We start from the raw sequence: 9,867 nt of genomic DNA on the forward strand, positions 1-9,867 counted from the left end.
AAACCTCAGCGGCGGGGAAATTTGTAACTGATATAATTTGATCAAATTTACTTCTCCATTTTAGAATTTGTCGCCTGCAACATAACGTTGCACCCTGAGCCTACATTTCACCTGCAGTGCAAGCACGCTACCTAACAATCTCAATATGAATGACTATGTTGGAAATTCTAATTGGTAAACGTGAACATCACTTCCACATAAATTCATTTCTCGATGGTGAGAATGCCTTCCTAGGTGTTTGGGGTTTATGTACGCTCCTGCTCGTCCTCCGATCTTCAAAATCAGGGTCTCACAAGAAGTGGGCCGGGCTATGAGTTGGCATCTCAGGAATCAAAATAATAAGTAATATCGGTATGGTGTAAAATGATCATCGACATGGCAAGAATACGACTACAAATAGAAACAGAAAAATGTCATCAACCTGCGTCATGTCCCTGTTCTGCCTCCGGTTCTGATGGGGGTGACGAGTAAAAGGTGAACACTTCGGCCACACGTCAATATCATAGTCCAATTGCCCGAGTTTAGTTATTCCCGTCCTAAATGCTACTATATGTGGGTAAACTAGCGTATCACACCCATTGACGGTGGAGGCCCCAGTTTGATTCATGGCAGTACAGTAGCAAGTTACGAAGCGTCGCAGATTTGTGAGATTCTCCGACACTATACGTTGCTGTGCTCAGAGCGTCTTTACAATAAAAAGCCCTGAGAAAGACCCAATCCATGACCTAATGCAGGGTTAGCATACGTCATCCTTTTTCGGGTTTTTGAAAATGTCCTCCGAGGATGCCTAAATGTCCTCCTTTATGAGATTTTGTCCTCTTGTTTGAGAATTTTCATTAAACATAGGGCAAAATGCGACCGAGATACCATAAAATAGCACTGAACTAACACTCAGGCGGGTATTTCGGGAGATTAGCGAAAGTTGACTTTTTTCTTTAGTCAACCGACCACGAAGTGAAAAACATATACCATTTTTTCAGGATTTTCCACCGGTATTCTTGGTTTAGAAATTTTGAAAAAAAGTGTCCTCTTATCCCGGCTCCAGAATATGGTAACCCTGCCTAATGGGGATGCCAGATTGATATACTAGATTGAGATACCGTAACTACGGTCGCCTTGTCAACCTTATATCTGTTCAATGCATCGGATTGTGCATCGCGTGACTTGATCGGGCAAATTCAATAGAAAAACCAACAATGACACACTCAAAATTTGGATTTTTGTTATACTTCGACATAGTTTACCACATTTTGCTCGCGGCACACCTGAGCAGTCCAATTGGCACACTAGTGTGCCGCGGCACACCGGTTGAGAACCACTGGATTAAGGGATCAAAGATGCAACTGAGTGCACATTAAGGGGGCAACAGAATGCTAAATGTTGATATAACAACTTACGTCGATAGCGAAATACCATGTCACGAGCTTATCATCTAATACGATCCCCTGGTCACGCGAAAAATAATTTTTGCGTCCAGGTTATAAACATGTCACGACACTCCGAGTTACTCGGAGTCGACTCGAGTCATTTTCACTTTTTATCACCGAGTCATTCTGACTAATTCAGCGAAAGGTCGCCTCCAACTCCAAGTCACATTTTTCAGTCTCGAATCATATACGGTTCATGTTTTATCATCAAGATTAGAATATTCTATGTAATAGCAGATCTTCCACCGCATAGTAGCGTTTGAAAGTGATGCCATATAGCGAACTTTAATCAGTAGTTGTATGTTTTTTTGGCAAATTTAAATGAAATGATAACTTTTCAAATCTGACAAAAAGAAACGTTGCACTGAGCTGCTTCCAAGTATCGCCTCCTTGGAAATCCAAAATTTTGACGTGGCCGAGCAAAATGTCCTTGTGGGTCGCGTGTTCGGGACACAGGCTTAGATCATACGGGTTACCACTATCAAAACTACTGCTGCACTGTAAAAAAAAAAACCTCGATTTACCGCGAAATGTTTGGAAGCACGGTAGCCAGACATTTCGTGGTAATTCAACATTACCATTAGTCAATGTAAATTTAACTTACACTCGTCCGGCAATCTCACTTTACACGCCAGACTGTAATGTTACAGTCACCTCCAGTATATCCAATCTACATTGTATCCTGTATATTTGCCACTCAGACTGTAATTTAACCGCCTACCTACATACATGCTGTCTGTGTAAATCAGGATTACATACCAGCTTGTAAATTCACGTACATCCCATACCTATCGCAAAGCAACCCGATGCTAAAATATCGCAAAAGCTTCTCCACACCCCCTAACGACATTGGTACAAACTGTATATTCATTCATGATTCACGATGAGAAGATTATCGATGGAAAAGTATTGCTGCTGGAGGTCTAATTTTTCTTTAGGAGACATGCAGTAACACGAGTGGTCTCCCACCATCGGTCAACTTCCAATTGTTTCTTTTTCTCGTCCTCATTCCTTCTGTGTAGCTAGTATCTTGCAGTTCCACTAAAAAGAATACATGCGTAAGTCGCTATATTAAGCAAAGTTCCTAACCTAGACATGACATTATAAAGACTACTAAGACAAATAGGGTAACAAAAATATAACAATTTTTGAAGTACCGGTACTGGTACATTGTGTGGTGACGGCTCCGCCTTTTACATGATATAGCAGAGATTCATGACTTACTTTATCAAATGCAGCAGGCAAGTTATAAATGATATTGCATCTTCGTGTGGGCCAATTATTATTAGTCATGCACTTTATTGCATACTGTTATTTCTTGATCCCCGATCCGAATTGTTCATCGTATCGGTAGTGGAAATATATTGAAATCGCCCAAATGTACCATAAAAAAATTTCTTTCGTGAGGAGCACACGATTCTGATTCCTGCTCAGATTTAGAAGGGCGCTACTATATTAGAATCAAAAAATTAAGTTATGTTGCGTGGAGCGCGAAGAAAATTTCGAGAATAATTAAAAATTTAAAAAAAATTGGGAGTGAATTAGTAATTTCAATTTGCATGTCGACGGATGCTAACACATACTAATTGAATTAGGTGTTGACAGCCGCACAAATTCCCATTCACGGCAGTAGGTGCCCATCTCAGATCTAATAGTATACGTATGGTATGTCTTACGCCAAGTTTGAATACGTACTCCAGTCTTTAAGATTTTTGACAAATTTCCCCAAACTTATTTGAAAATAGCAAAAAAACATTGGACAGGACATCAATTTGTTTCAAGGTCGGTTGTACTGAGACTAATCCTAATGCTGTTAGTGACTACAGGAGAACAAGGAGTCGTTCGACGTTCTGTACTACCATGCCCAATTTGATCAGTTTTGGAATTGAATTGAATTGTGTTGATATAGGGTAGCTTAATTGAGTGTGAAACCGAGCAACCTATATTGCATCCAAGTCTGTCTTACGCAGTGCAGTTCGCCATCTATTAACAACAGCTACCCAGCGCAACGAGTTTTAGGCTACTGCCAAAGCTATGAAGTAATGAATGACTTACACGTGGGAATTCCTCTAAATCTTCAACGAATATCAAAAATTTGCTTGAATGAAGTTGAACGCGACTGCTGGAGTTTGAATTTGGCGAGCTTTCTTGAATACCGGTACGAAATAAGTTTCATCTTCAACAATCGTCTTCTGAAATTGGTAACGAAACACATGTTTAGTCAGAATCCATACAGACTTAGTCAATTTCTCGCGTTCCCCAGGTTGAGAACCACTGATATTAGGGTATTGAAGCAAAATGTTCCTCATTTGAGGTGACCAGGGTGAAGTTAGCCCTCAACGATTTGGCCCTCAAATTAAAAATTACCAACTAAGATACTTACGACAGCATGAATCCAATGGATCACCATTTTTAAAATATCGACCATGATCTGTAAATCTCAAACGCCAAACGTAGTATTTTCATGAAATCAAATCAAAGCATTGGCCTGCAACAAACCTAGAATGATAATATTTTAGGGGTTGATTATGGTGATTCAACTTTTACTAAGGCATAACCTAATATATTTCGCTTGACGAATCAAACCCGATCTGCACAGCCCTCTGGTTACTTATGCCACCATTATATTTTTTTATGATTAACATGATCGCTCTACTGTGGAAAATAAAAAGCGTCGAATCTTGAAATAAGAACGAATAAATCCAATACCTAGCACATTAATCACGTACCGAGTCTTGACTTCTGAGAGGAGCCGATTATGATCCAGATTAGAGGATGAAGATTCTTTGTTTAGACAAATTAACAGGATCGCTCTGCAGTGGAAAAACTAAAGAGCGTCGAATATTGGAATCACAACGAATAAAACTACTACCCAGCACATTAATCACACACCAAGTCTTGACTTCTGACAGGAACCGATTAGGGTCCAGATCCGAGGATGAAGATTCTCTGTTTAGATAAATTAACATGATCGCTCTGCAGTGGAAAAACTAAAGAGCGTCGAATATTGGAATCACAACGAATAAAACTACCATCTAGCACATTAATCACACACCGAGTTTTAACTTCTGACAGGAACCGATTAGGGTCCAGATCCGAGGATGAAGATTCTCTGTTTAGATAAATTAACATGATCGCTCTGCAGTGGAAAAAAGAAAGAGCGTCGAATCTTCAAATCAGAACGAATAAAACTAATACCTAGCACATTAATCACACACCGACTCTTGACTTCAGACAGGAGCCGATTAGGGTCCAGATCAAAGGATGAAGATTCTCTGTTTAGATAAATTAACAAGATCGCTCTACAGTAGTAAAAATAAAGAGCGTCGAATATTGGAATCAAAACGAATAGAACTACGACCTAGCACATTAATCGCACACCGAGTCTTGACTTCTGACAGGAACCGATTAGGGTCCAGATCCGAGGATGAAGATTCTCTGTTTAGATAAATTAACACGATCGCTCTGCGGTGGAAAAAAGAAAGAGCGTCGAATCTTCAAATCAGAACGAATAAAACTAATACCTAGCACATTAATCAAACACCGACTCTTGACTTCAGACTGGAGCCGATTAGGGTCCAGATCAAAGGATGAAGATTCTCTGTTTAGATAAATTAACAAGATCGCTCTACAGTAGTAAAAATAAAGAGCGTCGAATATTGGAATCAAAACGAATAGAACTACGACCTAGCACATTAATCGCACACCGAGTCTTGACTTCTGACAGGAACCGATTAGGGTCCAGATCCGAGGATGAAGATTCTCTGTTTAGATAAATTAACAAGATCGCTCTACAGTAGTAAAAATAAAGAGCGTCGAATATTGGAATCAAAACGAATAGAACTACGACCTAGCACATTAATCGCACACCGAGTCTTGACTTCTGACAGGAACCGATTAGGGTCCAGATCCGAGGATGAAGATTCTCTGTTTAGATAAATTAACATGATCGCTCTGCGGTGGAAAAAAGAAAGAGCGTCGAATCTTCAAATCAGAACGAATAAAACTAATACCTAGCACATTAATCACACACCGACTCTTGACTTCAGACTGGAGCCGATTAGGGTCCAGATCAAAGGATGAAGATTCTCTGTTTAGATAAATTAACAAGATCGCTCTACAGTAGTAAAAATAAAGAGCGTCGAATATTGGAATCAAAACGAATAGAACTACGACCTAGCACATTAATCGCACACCGAGTCTTGACTTCTGACAGGAACCGATTAGGGTCCAGATCCGAGGATGAAGATTCTCTGTTTAGATAAATTAACAAGATCGCCTTACAGTAGTAAAAATAAAGAGCGTCGAATATTGGAATCAAAACGAATAGAACTACGACCTAGCACATTAATCGCACACCGAGTCTTGACTTCTGACAGGAACCGATTAGGGTCCAGATCCGAGGATGAAGATTCTCTGTTTAGATAAATTAACATGATCGCTCTGCAGTGGAAAATAGAAAGAGCGTCGAATATTGGAATGAGAACGAATAGAACTACTACCTAGCACATTAATCACACACCGAGTCTTGACTTCTGACAGGAGCCGATTAGGGTCCAGATCAAAGGATGAAGATTCTCTGTTCAAGATCGCTCCGAGGCTGCTAACCGTAGTTCTTCAGAATGATGTTCTGTATTCAATGTAGCATGTGCGTGCAATCTATGAGATAACAATTGCGACGCTCTTTATTTTTTCCACTGCAGAGCGATCATGTTAATTTGTCTAAACAGAGAATCTTCATCCTCGGATCTGGACCCTAATCGGTTCCTGTCAGAAGTCAAGACTCGGTGTGTGATTAATGTGCTAGGTATTAGTTTTATTCGTTCTGATTTGAAGATTCGACGCTCTTTCTTTTTTCCACTGCAGAGCGATCATGTTAATTTATCTAAACAGAGAATCTTCATCCTCGGATCTGGACCCTAATCGGTTCCTGTCAGAAGTTAAAACTCGGTGTGTGATTAATGTGCTAGATGGTAGTTTTATTCGTTGTGATTCCAATATTCGACGCTCTTTAGTTTTTCCACTGCAGAGCGATCATGTTAATTTATCTAAACAGAGAATCTTCATCCTCGGATCTGGACCCTAATCGGTTCCTGTCAGAAGTCAAGACTTGGTGTGTGATTAATGTGCTGGGTAGTAGTTTTATTCGTTGTGATTCCAATATTCGACGCTCTTTAGTTTTTCCACTGCAGAGCGATCCTGTTAATTTGTCTAAACAAAGAATCTTCATCCTCTAATCTGGATCATAATCGGCTCCTCTCAGAAGTCAAGACTCGGTACGTGATTAATGTGCTAGGTATAGGATTTATTCGTTCTTATTTCAAGATTCGACGCTTTTTATTTTCCACAGTAGAGCGATCATGTTAATTATAAAAAAATTATAATGGTGGCATAAGTAACCAGAGGGCTGTGCAGATCGGGTTTGATTCGTCAAGCGAAATATATTAGGTTATGTCTTAGTAATAGTTGAATCACCATAATCAACCCCTAAAATTTTATCATTCTAGGTTTGTTGCAGGCCAATGCTTTGATTTGATTTCATGAAAATACTACGTTTGGCGTTTGGGATTTACAGATCATGGTCGATATTTTAAAAATGGTGATCCATTGGATTCGTGCTGTCGTAAGTACGTTAGTTAGTAATTTTTAATTTGAGGGCCAAATCGTTGAGGGCTAACTTCACCCTGGTTTTGAGGTGGCATGTGTGCCAAACAAATCCAGCAGTGGATGGAAACATCTCTATGCTATGGCCCAAAAATGACATAAACATGCCAACAGTTTCAACTACTCCGCGGCAGAGTATGTGGTGTCACAGGTCAGTATATACATATAGGTCGACTAACATCCCTAAATAGAACAGAGAATGCGGCGAATGAAGTATTTCAATCATGAAATCAAAGTCATCCCGGTGGTGTGCACAGTCGTAGATATTCACGGTAACGAATACTATGTAGTACTGTACCTTTTACGATGCGTATCCCAATCAGCATTCCTAGGAATCTTCAACGATCGTGTCCACTTTCTTCAAGCCAACAAGCTTCGCTTCACCCTTTGCTCAAATCTCAATAATGGCCAGACGACGATACGACACTCTAACGATTTCGAAATAAGTGGTATTCATCCGCTGACATGCGACCAATAATATCTACTGGCCACTGCGTTATAATGGTTAATTTAGGTCGTTTTTTTTCATACAGAAACATTTATCATTACATCTAGTTCCTTTCTTTTCCATCTAATTGCGTATAAATTGATATTTATTCCATGTGTTGTCACTACTTACCGTACTTACTTAACCAGACGCTCCTTGTGATGTCACAGTTGTGCATTGGTTGTTTACTACGAATCTCAGAAAAAGCAGTAACGCGTAACGGTAACCTATGACAGGTCGCCTTGTTCGCCATCAACGAATGGTCAACTTAGCATGCGGCGCTGATATTTCTAGTTCATGAACAATATTATACATCCTAAACAGATATTCTAACTCATCAGTCCTAGCCTTATAATATAAAATAGTGGCTATCTACGATTGTCAGTTGTTTCTTTTACCCTACTATGTACTATTGTACTATACTGAAATTGGTACTAGGGCCAACAATTTCCGTATGACAGACCCCAGTCTGGTGACCGAGGTTGAATCAGGTCAAATCACCACGAGAATGATATCAGTAACATTCATTTCCACGTATACATTGGCTGCAGAGATTTTCAGGTTAATCAATTTTGCCAATAGCCTGGTAAACTTCAGTAACGAGTAACTGTCAGTAATTTTGCGAAGAAATCTGGTAACTTGACTTTAGAGCTAAATTGAGGTAATATTACATGTCAAAATGTGAAATTACAAGCTACGAACAGTTATTGGCAGCTACCGGTAATTCGTTGCAAAATTTACAGAGATTTCCCAGTAAATCTACCAGATTTTTTACAGTGTGGTGTAAATAGAGAAAATAATGCCTAGCTTTGGCATGACGTTACTGGATTATTGCAAATTAATCGTCAAATATGCGGCAATACAAAATTGACGATTTTGGACCGAAAAGTTAGCATTTCACCACACGCATGTCCGTTCTCTAAGGTTGCTTGTAAAATGCAAATTAAGACGGACGGAGCTATGTCGAACAATAGCAGAGAAATCTAGCGTACCGCCGTACATGCAGTGTGACATAATGCTTATTCTTTATGCGGAATGCGGTCACTAAATGTCGCTAAAAAGTCGCTGGTAATAACAACATGTCAATGCCTACGCGCGAATTTGCGTGCTTTTTGTGCTACCAAGAAACATCATGTCGATCCAAAAAAAACTCCTAAAACCGAACTAATCTCCAAGCTAATATATTTTCATCATTTCTGGCCTTCAATATTATTCACGACACATCGCACCGTAGATATCTTGAAGATTGCGTTCTGCAACGAACTATAGCACTGGTCAACAAAATGAAAAATAAAAAAAATTGGCAGAACATCTAGGAACTGCTATAGGGTTTTTAAGGTTGCTGGTGACGAATAGTACATTTGTTTTGCCAGATTGACTTGCCCACTAGACTTGAGTCTTTTCTCTGGGTCATTTGCTGTCATCATTCAAGAGTTCGGCTCTCTCTTTGTCTGAGCTTTTCAATGCACTGTATTTATAGCGGGATCGGAGATGAGGAGCCCAGATAAACCTCCGACACATAGAAACATGGCAGAGCCGAGACTCGACCCACCGTGACAGCAGTGTTTAACCAACTGCGCCACTCGCTTCCCCGTGACATAAATATATCCTTATTCTTATGACGCGGTCACATGTTAACGTATAGCTTATACAGACGTGGTGGTGTACTAGCGTTACAGCTATAGGGATCGCTCGCATGATTATAACGATAATGAAGACGTCATAGTTCAGTCGTAACAAATGATCGATCGTGTTCTCTATTGTAACTCTAATCTTTTTAATGCTGTCTGTTGATTCGTGCGTAACCTGAATAATTCCGACTTTCAGCAGCATCGGATTATTCGCACGTTTCCATACCGCTGCTTCACACCTACAGAATAGTCTGCCGATCACTGTCGCAACAAGAACCACAATTATACTCATTTATACGCTCATTGTATTTATTACTCTGAAATCAAACTCTTAACAAAAACACGTACAATCGTTTCATTAATTTTTTTATCGTCACCAAAATAATTCAGTTATTCCTTGGTTGAAAAATTTTGAGCTCGTTTCGTCAAGAATGTTATAGTATGATCTTCGAACACATCTGATGTTTTACTCTGTAACTGTTTCCCAGTCACGGAAAATTCATCCGGTTCCATGAATTCGATTATCCGAGGTTTTAGTGGTCCGAAACCTAGTGAAACATGAAAATGAGTCTGGCACCCCCTATTTTAAGGACTGTAGTAAAAACCAATGGGTAAGTGGTCGAAGTCCGCTTTCGGGTTAGGAATTCACTATTAGACC

At 39.7% G+C, this 9,867-nt stretch overlaps 1 long non-coding RNA gene across 1 annotated transcript; it reads right to left on the minus strand.

Moving 5' to 3' along the window:
• Window positions 1–2,272: 2,272 nt before the first annotated feature.
• On the minus strand, window positions 2,273–8,361 carry LOC145435526 (uncharacterized). The gene is made up of 3 exons (XR_013913877.1): window positions 7,390–8,361; window positions 3,483–3,619; window positions 2,273–2,468 (listed from the first exon to the last, which is right to left on the minus strand). It is a non-coding gene; the product is annotated as an uncharacterized LOC145435526 (long non-coding RNA).
• Between the last annotated feature and the right edge of the window lie 1,506 nt (window positions 8,362–9,867).

The sequence above is a fragment of the Botryllus schlosseri genome, chromosome 3 (genome assembly GCF_051294905.1).
Source record: "Botryllus schlosseri isolate E-star chromosome 3, Bs_hap1, whole genome shotgun sequence".
Taxonomy (NCBI): Eukaryota; Metazoa; Chordata; class Ascidiacea; order Stolidobranchia; family Styelidae; genus Botryllus; species Botryllus schlosseri.